Below are 13,006 nucleotides of genomic sequence, written 5' to 3'. Positions count from 1 at the left end.
GGAACTGTTACGGAGGCCTTTTCACAGGACTCTTCCCTTAAAGTACAGCAGTGGGTCTGCACCATAATAATCACAGAAAAACAAACATTACAAAAAGTGTATTTCAAATTAATATTTTAATCTCCTATTGACCTCATTTTTTACCCTGGCACCAATCCTGTTGTCACCACCAAAGGTTCTCCATATTTATCTTCCTCCTTACAATGATGACATAAAATAGGTTTAGCTGAGATCATCTTTATCGCTTTAGCAGTTTACAGTAACCACTATAAGGTCTTTAATTAACTGTTTTATTCCTTCAAAAGACTGAGCATTCTGCTGTTAATTATTCAAGTTAATTTGGTCTCTGAGAGGTCTTTCTGCCACATTCTGAAAGCCCAAACTGGTATCTTCAAATGTCTTGTTTTGTCTGTCCGCGAGTCCAAAACATAAAATTATTTAGTTCACAATAATATATGACAAAGAGAAGCAGCAAATCTTGCCATTTAAAGGTGGTGGAACCTGATTTATTTATTGATTTATTTTTTCAGAGTTTTGCTTTGTACTTGATCGAAATGATTCAATTACAAACATTGCTGATTGTTTTTCCACTGATCTGTTAATCAGCTAAATAATTGGCTGAATCCTTTCACATCCAAGCAATATCATTGCTGCTCGGATTAGTTATATAAGCGGTAGCTCCAAATACATTTAGCAAATCACTTTGGCTCATTTGCTAAATGCGTTCACAGCTGTTTAGAACGAATTTAAACATCAGAAAACACACACAGCCTCCAAGAGTTGCTAGCATGGCTTCGCTATCTTGCAGCATTTGTTTACACACAAAGTGTTTCAGACACGATTTTCAGTCGTCCCTCTCATGTGGTGCCTCGATGGCATAGATATGCTCCTTTTTTAATGATTTGTGTCGTAATGACCAGTGCTTGCCTTTCTCTTTTTGCTTGTAGACGCAGTCCAGAGCATATTTTTAATGCTTCAGGTCTATTTTTACACATGTAACTACAGTGATTGTGTATTGGGTTGTGAGCGCTGCCAAAACACAGTTGACCTCCAGCTTATTACTGTGCCTGAATGCATCCTGTGTAGACACAGATGGAGCACTGAAGCTGCTGCTGCTCTGCAAACATGCTGCTCACGCTACACTGCATGTGTGGACACTGCTACTCCTCAAACATTTTACAGTTCTGTGCTGTGTACAAATGATTGATGCCTTCTGGTTTTCTGTATTTCCAGCTACTTAAAGCATGTGGAGAGACAGAAAGAAAGAGATGGGAACATTGTTTCATGTTTCATTGTTTCATTCGAGTAGATCTTCTTTGAATTAAATTGCATTGATAGAATCTGTGTTACAAATGATTTTTTCCTTTGTATGTGTTACCGCTACACTTACACACAACCACTCTGCTTCACACATACATGCAGAGTTGTCGGTTTGCCTGGAGAGTTTGTGGCTACCAAGCTGCGCCATGCTGGAAGAGTTATGTTATTTAAGAGATCCTGGGGAAGTGAGAGGACAGGAACCTCAGGAGTTGTTCTGTTCCTCAGCCGCAGCAACACAGAAGATGGCTTTCCCCATACGTTCCTCTGCTCCAGGCACACAACAGGAAAAAGCTTTTATGGCATCAGCTCTTATTGTCGCAGTAAAGACGAACACTTTGTACTTGCAAAGAGCAGGTCGTGTTGTTTGATATTTAGAAAGAACTCCAAGAATTGAAAAGTAATAATTATGAAATTGCTCATCTCTGTGCTGAAAGGCTCAATAGCAAACAAAAAATGTTTCTGCCTCCATGTGACATTACACAGAGTTTTTATTTATTTCTATGACGTCCCTTTAAACAATGCAGTTCTACTTTTTTCTCATGTGCTATGAAGAGACATGTTTCAATTCCTGTACTATTGAGCATTAACTTTTCATGTCTTCACCCCACTTTAACTTCTGAGATTTCTTGTACAATCACAAAAACTCTAGTTGTATAGTTGTTAAGTATTTTAGCCTCATTTGTGTTAAATGCATAACACTAAGTACTGTACATTAAGTGAACACTGCATGTTGCTCATCCAAGTGGATCTCATCCAGAAAAAAACTCACCTATTTAAAAGTCCACATGCTTAATAGCACTCTTTTTGTTTGTTTTGTTATATTGTTGTTGTTTTTTTGTTTTTTTGTTTTTTAGCAAACAACACCCTGCTGGCCTGCCCTTACTGTAAGTTTAGAGGCATTTTTTTTGGCCTAAAATTAGATTTTAGCTTTGGGATTTTTTCGAGTTCTCCTACTCTATTCTAAATATAGATTATTCAAGGGTAATACTTACTTCCAATAATTCCCAGTTTATCAGGCTAAAAATACAGTAGCTATGTTCTCTACCAGACTGTAAAAACATCTTTGAACACTGCATTTTAATCATACAAGCTATAAGATGACGATATTGATTATTTGTGTGTTCAGACCAAAAAACATATTGATGGTGAATGTGCTGTTCTTGTGATTAGTGCTGTTTAGCAGCGTTACCAAGCTAATATGCTAAGCTACAAGTTGATGATTGCACCTCCAAGAAACAAAATGTTAACATTAGTACTATAACTATGTTAAAGTGCTAGTAGGCTTCATCAGAATTGCTTGTCGAATGTTCAGATAGCTTCAAAAAATTCTCTGCTCAGTCTGACATTTTTACCCGCTTCAGGTAGCATTTTATCATCTCTACAATTCTACAGTTTCAATTAGCAGACTCTTTTATCCAAAGCGATGTACATCAGAGAGTAGAAACGACGCAAGCAAGGATCTAGTCAGGAGAAAACAACGTAAGTGCCATAAAACAAGTTCAGATGTGATAGGACCATGGTGTCTATAGGCAGTGCAGCTGTAATAGGTGTTTTTCTTTTTTGTAGTCTGTCAAATGCTAAGGTGCTCAGTGAAGAGCTGGGTCTTTAGTCTTTTCTGAAACTCTGCAGATGGAACAGAGTTTGGTAACTCGTTCTCGTTCCACCACCGGAGAACCACAGAGGAGAAGAGTCTAGCTATCAACTGGCCCTGTTGTGATGGTTGGATCAAGCGGCTTTCATTTGCCGAGTGTAGATCTCTGATCTCTGCAAAAGTAATAACGTAGGCAAGATCTGAATTTCACAGTAAAATTTGGTGCCATTATCATCCTGTTTTATCGCCCCTTGGTGTGCTGACCTGGGCTTTCTTATGCAGCTTCACAGGGCTAATAACACGGCTGTAGACTCACTACTTACCTCACTTGTGCTTTGTGGTTGCAGACATTCAGACTTTTCATTTCAACACCTGTCTTAATAGGTTAGAGCGGCCACACAACCTACGTGAGACCTGCACCTGTGACGCATCTGAGACACCTTAGACCATTAACCATGGTAGCAAATGCATGTTATTAAATGAGAGAGGGGAGTCTACATGTGTATTATACAGTCACAGCAGAAACCCAATAGAGGCTATAATTATATTATGTCGATAAGTTACTAGAACATTATGTGAAGGACAGTGCTTTTCCAGTTCTCTCTCTCTCACTTTCTCCGTCTCAATTCAGCTCAGTTGAATTCAATTCAATTCAAAATGCACCTCTACACTGAGCTTATTCCCATATTCATGCCCATAAAGGTGCTCAGATTAGGATGCCTCCTTGGTGCCTTCGTTTGGGTCTTTTCTGGTCATGCTAAACTAGGAGGAGACCCAGGATAGACCCAGAACTCACTGGAGGGATTACATATTTCATCTGGTATCGCTTGCAGAAGGAGCTGGAAAGGGTTGCTGGCAGAGGGTTGAATGACCTGCTTAGCCTGCTGCCCTTGCGACCCGATGCAAGATAAACAGAGGAAAATGGATGGATATCACACTAATAATATTGCCAAAGTATTTATTTATTTATGACGTAATTCAAATGTGCAATTACAAATTTCTAAGGAAAAAAAAGCAATTTATTGAGTAGAATAAATGAATCAGATGATAAAATGAACAAGAGAAATGCCCAAAGAAATGAAAAAGTGCATGTGCGTCACATATATAAGAGGCTATATCATGATAATTATTTGTCACATTCTGTGATATTTTCATCATGTGTCCCTCAGTTTGTGATATGCAGTCACATATTGTACAGCTCGGTTTGCTGAGTGTCCCTCCCTTAACACTGTCCGTTGCTTTTCATTGTCATCTCGCTCTGTGAAGTTTGGGATTAATCAATTAATTAAACTTATTAAAATATCTCTCTAATATGTGTCATAATTTAAGAGAAAGGGCATCTCTCTCTCACCTGTCATGCAGTGACTGAAGATTCTTTCCTACAGTGGTATGCAAAAGTTTGACCACCCCTGATAACTTTCAAGATTTTCCTTTATAAATCACTGGTTGTTCGGATCAGCAATTTCAGTTAAATATATCATATAGCAGACGAACACAGTGACATTTGAGAAGTGAAATGAAGTTTATTGGATTTACAGAAAGTGTGCAGTAATTATTTAAACAAAAGTAGGCTGGTGTATAAATTTGGGCACCCCAACAGAAAAATTACATCAATATTTAGTAGATCCTCCTTTTGCAGAAATAACAGCCTCTAAACACTTCCTATAGCTTCCAATGAGGGTGTGGATTCTGGTTGAAGGTGTTTTTGACCATTCTTCTTTACAAAACGTCTCCAGTTCAGTCAGGTTTGATGGTTTGCGAGCATGGACAGCCCGCTGTAAATCACACCACAGATTTTCAGTAATATTCAGGTCTGGGGACTGAGATGGCCATTCCAGAAAGGTGTACTTGTTTCTCTGCATGGATGCCTGAGTAGAATTTAAGCAGTGTTTACGGCCGTTGTCTTGTTGAAGTATCCAGCTCCGGCGCAACTTCAACTTTGTCACTGATTCTTGAACATTGTTGGCAAGAATCTGCTGATACTGACTAGAATCCATGCGACCTTCAACTTTAACAATATAATAATAATGGATTAGATTTATGTAGCGCTTTTCTATTTAGGCATACTTAGAGCGCGTACAACGGATCCATTATTCATTCACTCACTCATTCTCACTCTGGTGGTGGTAAGCTACATTTGTAGCCACAGCTGCCCTGGGGCAGACTGACAGAAGCGTGGCTGCCAATCCGTGCCTACGGCCCTTCCGACCACCACATCCATACACCAGTGTGAGTAGCCATACTGGAGGCAAGGCAGGTAAAGACACAACAGCACATGACTAGGTCAGAGCGGGAATCGAACCGCCGACCCTTCGATCATTGCACGACCCACTCTATCACCTGAGCCACACCCGCCCCCCCCACAATATTGTCAGTACCTGCACTGGCCACACAGCCCCACAGCATGATGAAACCACCACCAAATTTTACTGTGGGTAGCAAGTGTTTGTCTTGGAATGCTGTGTTCTTCATCCACCATGCATACCGCCCCTTGTTATGTCCAAATAACTTCATTTTAGGTTCATCAGTCCACAACACCTTATTCCAAAATGAAGCTGGCTTTTCCAAATGCGCTTTAGCAAACCTCAAGTGACTCAGTTTGTGGCGTGTGTGCAGAAAAGGCTTCTTTTGCATTCCTCTCCCATACAGCATCCCTTTGTGCAGATGGGTGGCTGTGGATCAGGTGGTAGAGCGGGTCGTCCAATGATCGAAGGGTCGGCGGTTCGATTCTCGCTCTGACCTAGTCATGTGCTGTTGTGTCCTTCGGCAAGACACTTTACCCGCCTTTCCTCCAGTGCGGATACTCACACTGGTGTGTGAATGTTGGTGTTGTCGGAGGGGCCGTAGGCGCAGATTGGCAGCCACGCTTCTGTCAGTCTGCCCCAGGGCAGCTGTGGCTACAAATGTAGCTTACCACCACCAGAGTGAGTGAATGAATAATGGATCCATTTTACGCGCTTTGAGTATGCCTGAATAGAAAAGCGCTATATAAATCTAATCCATTATTGTTATTAAGTGCGCTGAACAGTTGAACGATGCACAGTGACACCATCTGCTGCAAGATCATGTTGTAGGTCTTTGGAGCTGGTCTGTGGGTTGAGTTTGACTGTTCTCACCATCCTTCACCTCTGCTTATCTGAGATTTTTCTTGGCCTGCCACTCCGGGCATAACTAGAACTGTGCCTGTGGTCTTCCATTTCCTCACTATGTTCCTCACAGTGGAAACTGACAGCTAAAATCTCTGAGCTAGCTTTTTGTATCCTTCCCCTAAACCATGATGTTGAACAATCTTTGCTTTCAGGTCATTTGACAGTTGTTTTGAGGCTCCATGTTGCCACTCTTCAGAGGAGATGCAAAGAGGAGAACAACTTGCAATTGGCCACTTTAAATACCCTTTCTCATGATTGGTTTCACCTGTGTATGTAGGTCAAGGGTCAATGAGCTTACCAAACAAATTTTGTGTGCTAAAGGTATTCAAATCAATAAAACAACAAGGGTGCCCAAATTTATACACCAGCCTACTTTTGTTTAAATAATTATTGTACACTATCTGTAAATCTTGTGAACTTCATTTCACTTCTCATATATCACTGTGTTCGTCTGCTATATGATATATTGAACTGAAATTATGATCCGAACAACCAGTGATTTATAAAGGAAAATCTTGAAAATTATCAGGGTTGCCCAAACTTTTGCATACCACTGTACCTATGAAGTGGTTGGAGAGAAATGTTGGTCTCTCTTCTTCTCTCTCTGTTCAGTTTAGTTTAGAGCTGTTAATTATTATTATTAATAATAATAATAATTTAACTCACTAAAGTGTTTTAACAGATGAAACAGAAGCCATGCATTTCAGAAAATGTATTGTAGATTAGCTGTAGTAGCTGTTGTAGTACGTGGTTGAGGCACTCTAACAACCAGAGGAGGCGCCATTCAGACTTCCATCAATTCCATGTTGGAAAATAGAGAGCATTTTGGACGTTTAGCTAGAAAACTGCAACCTTAAGAAAGTGTTTAGTGATGCTAAATGTTCACTGCTTAGATCTCTCTTAGATTTAGGGAGCAGAAAAGTACCACTTAATGTGCACTTCTCGCTATATTTCAGTTGAATATGGCAGACCAGCAGCCCATGTTACATGACAGATAGTTTTGGTGCAGTGACCACAGTCAGGTCTTGTCTGTTGGTTTCATTTTGTGTTTTTGACAACATGATTATAGATAGATGAGGCTATTAAGATTTTTTTAATTTTTTTTAGAAAAGTAGTCATTATTTGAATCCGTACTTGAATGCAGTTCAGCTCAATTTTAGCCTAGCCACGCTAGACAACCCACGGCAACGAATTTAATTCTCTGCCAGGGTCGGTCTAGTTACCCTCCATAAGGCTCGAGGCTGGATGCTCCCAAAACTGGCCGGACGAATCACCATGAAGTGTAGAGTCAGAAGGCTGGCGTAACGAAGAGGCGTGACGATTCTGACAGAAACAACCGGCGCACAATAAACAGTTATCTTTCGACTCCGCTTTGGCCACAGCCCTTAAAGATTTGAAGCTATAATTCAACTTGAAAGATAAACAAAGGACGGCACTGAAGTGTTTCATTGAGAAGAAAGACATATTTGGACTTATACCGACGGGATATGGCAAATCCTTAATATACCAGTTGGCTCCGCTGGTTGGGAAGCTAATGGGACTTAGCCACAATCCGCCGGTGCTCTAGGAACTACGTTAGCCTATTCGTTGCACTGATTGGTTGTATACCTACCCAATTGCTGCAGAGTGATTTGAAAGACAACCTTTTAGCCCGCCTCCCTCCCTGTTGAGCGGTCCTAGACCCTTGTGTCTTCAGAACATGGGTCTAGTGCGGCTAGGCTAGCTCAATTTAATATGCCTTATGGCCATGTTCATGCCAAAAGAGGAGCATGGATTCGAATCACTGCTCCTTTGCGTTGCAAGAGGCCCACTAAGGTGGTTCAGGTATCTGATTAGGATGCCTACTGGGTGCCTTTCTTTGGGGTATTCTGTGCATGTTGAACTGGGAGGAGAGCCAGCCAGAACCATAACTCATTGGAGGGATAACCTATCTCATCTAGCCTGGTAATGCCTCTGGATCCCCCAGGGTCTTTGTTACTTACTCACTCTTAATGGTATTATAATGAAATGAAACCAAATGTTGTATTGTTTATGGCCATTATCAAAGCCAAACTTAACGTAGAAAGATAAGGGCTGCACAAGGACAAGGATACACAAGAACATGCAAGTCTCAGCAGTTCAGAGAGCTGGCCGTCATACAGTGGTGAAGTTAGGAGTGAGGCTTAAACTACTTTACTGATATAAAAATATTCCTTTTGTTTTTTTACAGATCTGACTGATTGTGGAAAAAAGACGTCACCCTGTGAGCAGAGAAGAAGACACTAAAGGTTTGTACAAAAACAACGAATGAAACCGACATCTTTAACATGAAATGTAGTCTTCAGAAAGTAATGTAGCACAAAATGTGGCACGAGTGTTGATACCCACATTCTCCCTGCATTTCAGCCATATAAATATAGTTTTGTAATCAGTGATTTGAAAAATAACATTGTGCACTAAACAGAGATACAAAAGTTTGGCCTACTTTTGACATGTTTTTTAACACGTGAGCTAAACATCCATCTGCTAATGCAGTTCTCATACTAAGAACCATGAGACTGAGATTTTGTCAAACATTAAAAAATAGTATAACTCAGTTCAATGATATCAATTTGAATGCTTTACCATGCCAAGACAATTTTGTGTTGCTATCATAATTATTAAGCAAATTTGTTAATAGTCTTTATCAGTAGCATATTTTTTCCAAGCTGGAGAATATGTTTTACAGATACATGTCAGTGCGAAGAACATACTCCCATCTCTTTTATCTCTGGCAGAAGTTGGTCTACAACGTCCAGTCTAAACAATGAAATGTTGGGTGGTCACTCTGCAGCGTGCATGAGCCCTGTTGTTTTTGGTTAGTGTTGTTTCCCATGACTCTGAGATGAGCCAGAGGAAGCCCAATGTGATTTCCACACAGTTCCCAGGCCCCCAGATCCCTTCCAACACAGGCCATTACACACAGCCACACTTGCATACACACACTGACTCATAACTCAGAGACAAATATGTGTGTGTGTGTTTGTGTCTGTGTTAGGAACATTAAAAGAGATAAATAGCTTGAACATCCTTTGCTCTTTGATCCTCACATTCACTCTTACTTGCTAGCCATAAACACAAACAGGCATGTGAGACTGTCAAACTACAGGACAGCTGCAGCTTGTCCAGTTAAGAGGTCCACTGCGTGAAACAAGGCCCGACTGCAACCATGCCTCACGCACTCACACATTAGGTCACTTGGAGTCATTGGAATCTCTGAACTTCCTTAAGATGACGTACACTAATCTAGGAGCTTTCTTAGAATGGGAGAAGTTCACACAGTTTACAGTTGTGTTTACACGTTTGTATGGTATCAAGTGACAGCAGCTGGCTGTTTTAGACAGCATCTGAAACTTGTGTCAGTTGTGATGAAATGACATGGAGTATATAGTCGTCTGTGTGTTCAAGGAATAGGTTGACATTTTGGGGAACATTTTCTTGCTGAGGGTTTGATGAGGAGGTTTAAAGTGCCCTCATGTCTGTGTGCTGAATATGACACTACTGTAGAATCATTATTGGTTTGTCTAAGCTGTTTTACTGCAGCGTAATTCATTTATTTGTATTTCTTTATTGGAGAGTATGTGAATGCTTATCAGGGGGACTTGGCACTTTATTGTAGCTGCTTTGCATTTTGTTAAGGTCACCAACTAAGGTCAGGTTTGACTAAATGAAGGTTGTGTTTAGTAAAATTATTTAATCCACTCTGTCAGCCTTTCTCACTAAACAGGGGTTCAAAGCTGATGTGATATTTTAGGTTTTAATGAAACGCTAACTATAATGGCCTCTGTCAGAGTGATGCAGTGACCTTGGATAAACCCACATTTGCCATTGTTCTCAGGAGTCAACAAGCAGTGTCCAGTTAAACCTAATTTTAAAGCATGTCTGAACAAACTGAAATGAGTTATCATGGAGCAACAACTATGAGATTACATATCTTAATTATAGATTTATCACAACTGGCTAAAGAAGTGTTGTTTTGATTTGAAGATTAAGCTTTTCGGTTTTCTCTATATACCAGTCATTTCCAATTATTTATTTTTATCTCTTAAATGAAACAGTGTCTATATTTAATTACTCAAGACTGTGTTGAATAGTATGGCATAAGGCTTGTGTTACGTGGTCATTTAAGCCACCATCCTTATATACATTTAATAGACAACTGCAAGAACTGTACTTGTGTTATGGTCTATGATGTCTACTGAGTGCTTGCTTTAAAACCCATAACTGTTGTGACCTCTGGATTTCTATGCTGACAGTCAAGTGTATGTTACTGAGCTGCCATCTTCACAACACTGTATACTTAATGCCCTCTTATCTGAATACATTTGTAAAAATCTGATGCATATGTAAATCATCCGCTATACATTCAGAGCTGAGGCTACCATGTATGTTGCCTGTAGTTCCCGTGGATCCTTTGGGTTTGCAGGAGGGCTGCAGCAACGTTTGGGTGGGTTTTACAAAGTAAAGGCCATCTCTTGGTTTCAGCATGACCAATGCAGACTTTGAAAGCAGACCAGGGAAGTTGTATTCATACCACTCCATGTACATGTAGGTGTGGTTCAAACAGCTGCATTTCCTGGATGTTTCTTGAACACTGGCTGTAACTTTTCAATGTCACTGGAAATGTTTCTTGAGGTGTGCCAAGTTAAGTGAGTGTAGAGTTTCTCTCCGTTTTTGGGCACTGTCATCAGAAAGCATGTACAGATGAAAATAACTCCAAAGTCTGGGAGCAACTACTTTGAAAACAATTCTTTAAATGGTGTATTATAAAGGTGTGGATGATTGGGAATCCTCTACAGTCTCTCCCCATAACAGCCAGTTGTTTTCCTCACACATCTGCAGTTGGTGTGTTTGCAGGGTGGACAGTCTACACAATCACAAATGTTGGACTGCATGCTGATGCCTGCAGAGCGGATTGTGCAGACTTGGATGGATGTTGAAAGTGCCCATTATATCCACATGAATTCCAGCACACAAGGTTTCCCAGCAGAACATAGCATTGTAATCAGTGTTGTTCACTTCACCTGTCAGTTTTAATGTTGTGATGATGGGTACATAATTCCCATTAGGAAATTGCCACTTTTTTTTTTTTTTTTTTTTTTTCCTTTTTCGGCTTTATTAGATAGTGGCAGTGAAGGTAGACAGGAAATGGGGGAGAAGAAGAGTGTGGGGAAGACATGCAGCAAAGGGCCGCTCGCAGGAATCGAACCCGGGCCGCTGCGTCGGAGACCAGCCCCTGTACATGGGTCGCCCCCTTAACCTGATGAGCTATACGGGCGCCCCCGCCACTTCTTTTTTTGTAATCTCATTTTCCAGAATACAGGTATAGCTATCTGTTTTCACCCATTTTGTGGCAATGTAAGACGGGACGATGTTTGTCCAAAGTTGGAAAATACTGAGACTCACAGGAAGTCCATGGCTGCTGCTGTGAACTTTCTCCTTGAGTCTGGTGAAATCTGACATTTGATAGGTGAACTGCTTCAGTTCATCGCATCCTCCCCAGTGGACAGTCATAAACTTGCAGAGACAGCAGCTCTATTTCTGCATGAGTACTATTGATGCAGCTGTGGGAGTGTGTTTGTGTATGCTGGGTCTCTATGTATGTTTTCATTTTGTTTGTGCAGTATGTGTGTGTTTGTATCAGTAGCAGTGAGTAGGGGACCAGGGAGTGACTCATAGGGAGGTGGTGATGTCTTTTCCTTGCTCCTGACTCCCAACCTGCTGCTTTCTGATAAGAGAGAAACTCAGACAGTAGGCTTTGGTTAATCCTCTCTCTGCATCCAGCCTGCCATCTGCCATTAAAAACAATGGCATGGGACAGGCTGGTCATCAGTTTTTTCTGCTGCCTTCTGTTTATAGTTTCTGAATCACTGAGGATGGAGTGGGTTGTAATGCTGTTGAGTAACTCTTGAGACACTTTGCCGATTGTATAACAAACCTTTATATTCACTCACAATTTCCTGTTTCTTCACAGCCTACCTCCCCAGATATAAATGGGATTAAATAAATGCATTCTGTAAACAATGTTCTTCTCGTCGCTCTGGATCGTGATGAAATACAGCCACATCGAAGACTGACGCATATACTATTAATATAATTAATTAATCTGACTGCCAAGAGGTGGGAGAGAGTCATTATGTCGTTTAGATTCTAATGAAAGGAAGAAAGCATTTGTTGACTACACAGGAAAGGTGATAAAGTTGACCAGGATCTAGTGTTTTGGTCCATTGTGACAGTTCTGGATCTGCGATGAGCAAACAGTGATTCGTGTTCTGAGAGCTATTTTGTAATCAGCTTTATCATATTCAAAAGCTCATCTGAAGTTCAGATGCTCTGTTCAATCTGTCCTTGAGCGTTTTTGCTGGATTTCTTTTCCTTTTTTGCACAAATTGCAAGATAAATCGGTGAGGTAAGCTGCCGCTATCTGTCTATAGGCCTCAGGTTTATTCCCACCCTCCTGTGCAATCATGATGTGAACTTTTGTAATTTTGAGTGAAATATCTTGACAGCTCTTGCTGTTGGATTTAATTATTTTAATTTTTTTGTCAGCTTTGATAAATGCATTTAGTCAATTTTCAGAGGAATGGTAAGTGCAGGAAAATGATGTTTATTATCCCCCGCCTCCACGAAGTGGAAAAGGGGGCCTCTGTCCGTCCGTCCATCCGTGCTTCTGTGCGTCCGTCCGTCCATCCGTCCGTCCATGCGTCCGAGATGAAGGGGACAGCTTTTCTCGGAAACTATTACAGCTAGGATTACGAAATTTAGTGCGTAGCTTCACACCATGGACACCTTGATCAAGTTCGAAAATGACACCTGTGCGATAATATTTAACAGAGTTATGGCCCTTGATCACTATTTTGGATATAGATTCATAGACATCACATGTGGCAGGGGATATTGATGACCATGTTGTCTTGTATTGTCTTGG

The 13,006-nt window shown here is 40.8% G+C and overlaps 1 protein-coding gene across 4 annotated transcripts in view; it reads left to right on the top strand.

The window, feature by feature from the left end:
- The window catches only part of ncalda (neurocalcin delta a), a 91,949-nt gene that overhangs the window by 19,608 nt on the left and 59,335 nt on the right, over positions 1–13,006 (top strand). For all 4 annotated transcript variants that reach the window (XM_051956441.1, XM_051956440.1, XM_051956439.1 and 1 more), the window contains exon 3: positions 8,270–8,327. The gene's annotated coding sequence lies outside the window, so the exon portion shown is untranslated. The remainder of the gene's footprint in view (positions 1–8,269; positions 8,328–13,006) is intronic.

The sequence above is a fragment of the Acanthochromis polyacanthus genome, chromosome 12 (genome assembly GCF_021347895.1).
Source record: "Acanthochromis polyacanthus isolate Apoly-LR-REF ecotype Palm Island chromosome 12, KAUST_Apoly_ChrSc, whole genome shotgun sequence".
Taxonomy (NCBI): Eukaryota; Metazoa; Chordata; class Actinopteri; family Pomacentridae; genus Acanthochromis; species Acanthochromis polyacanthus.
The sequence above is the reverse complement of the archived record's forward strand: the minus strand, read 5'-3'. Positions and strand labels throughout refer to the sequence as shown.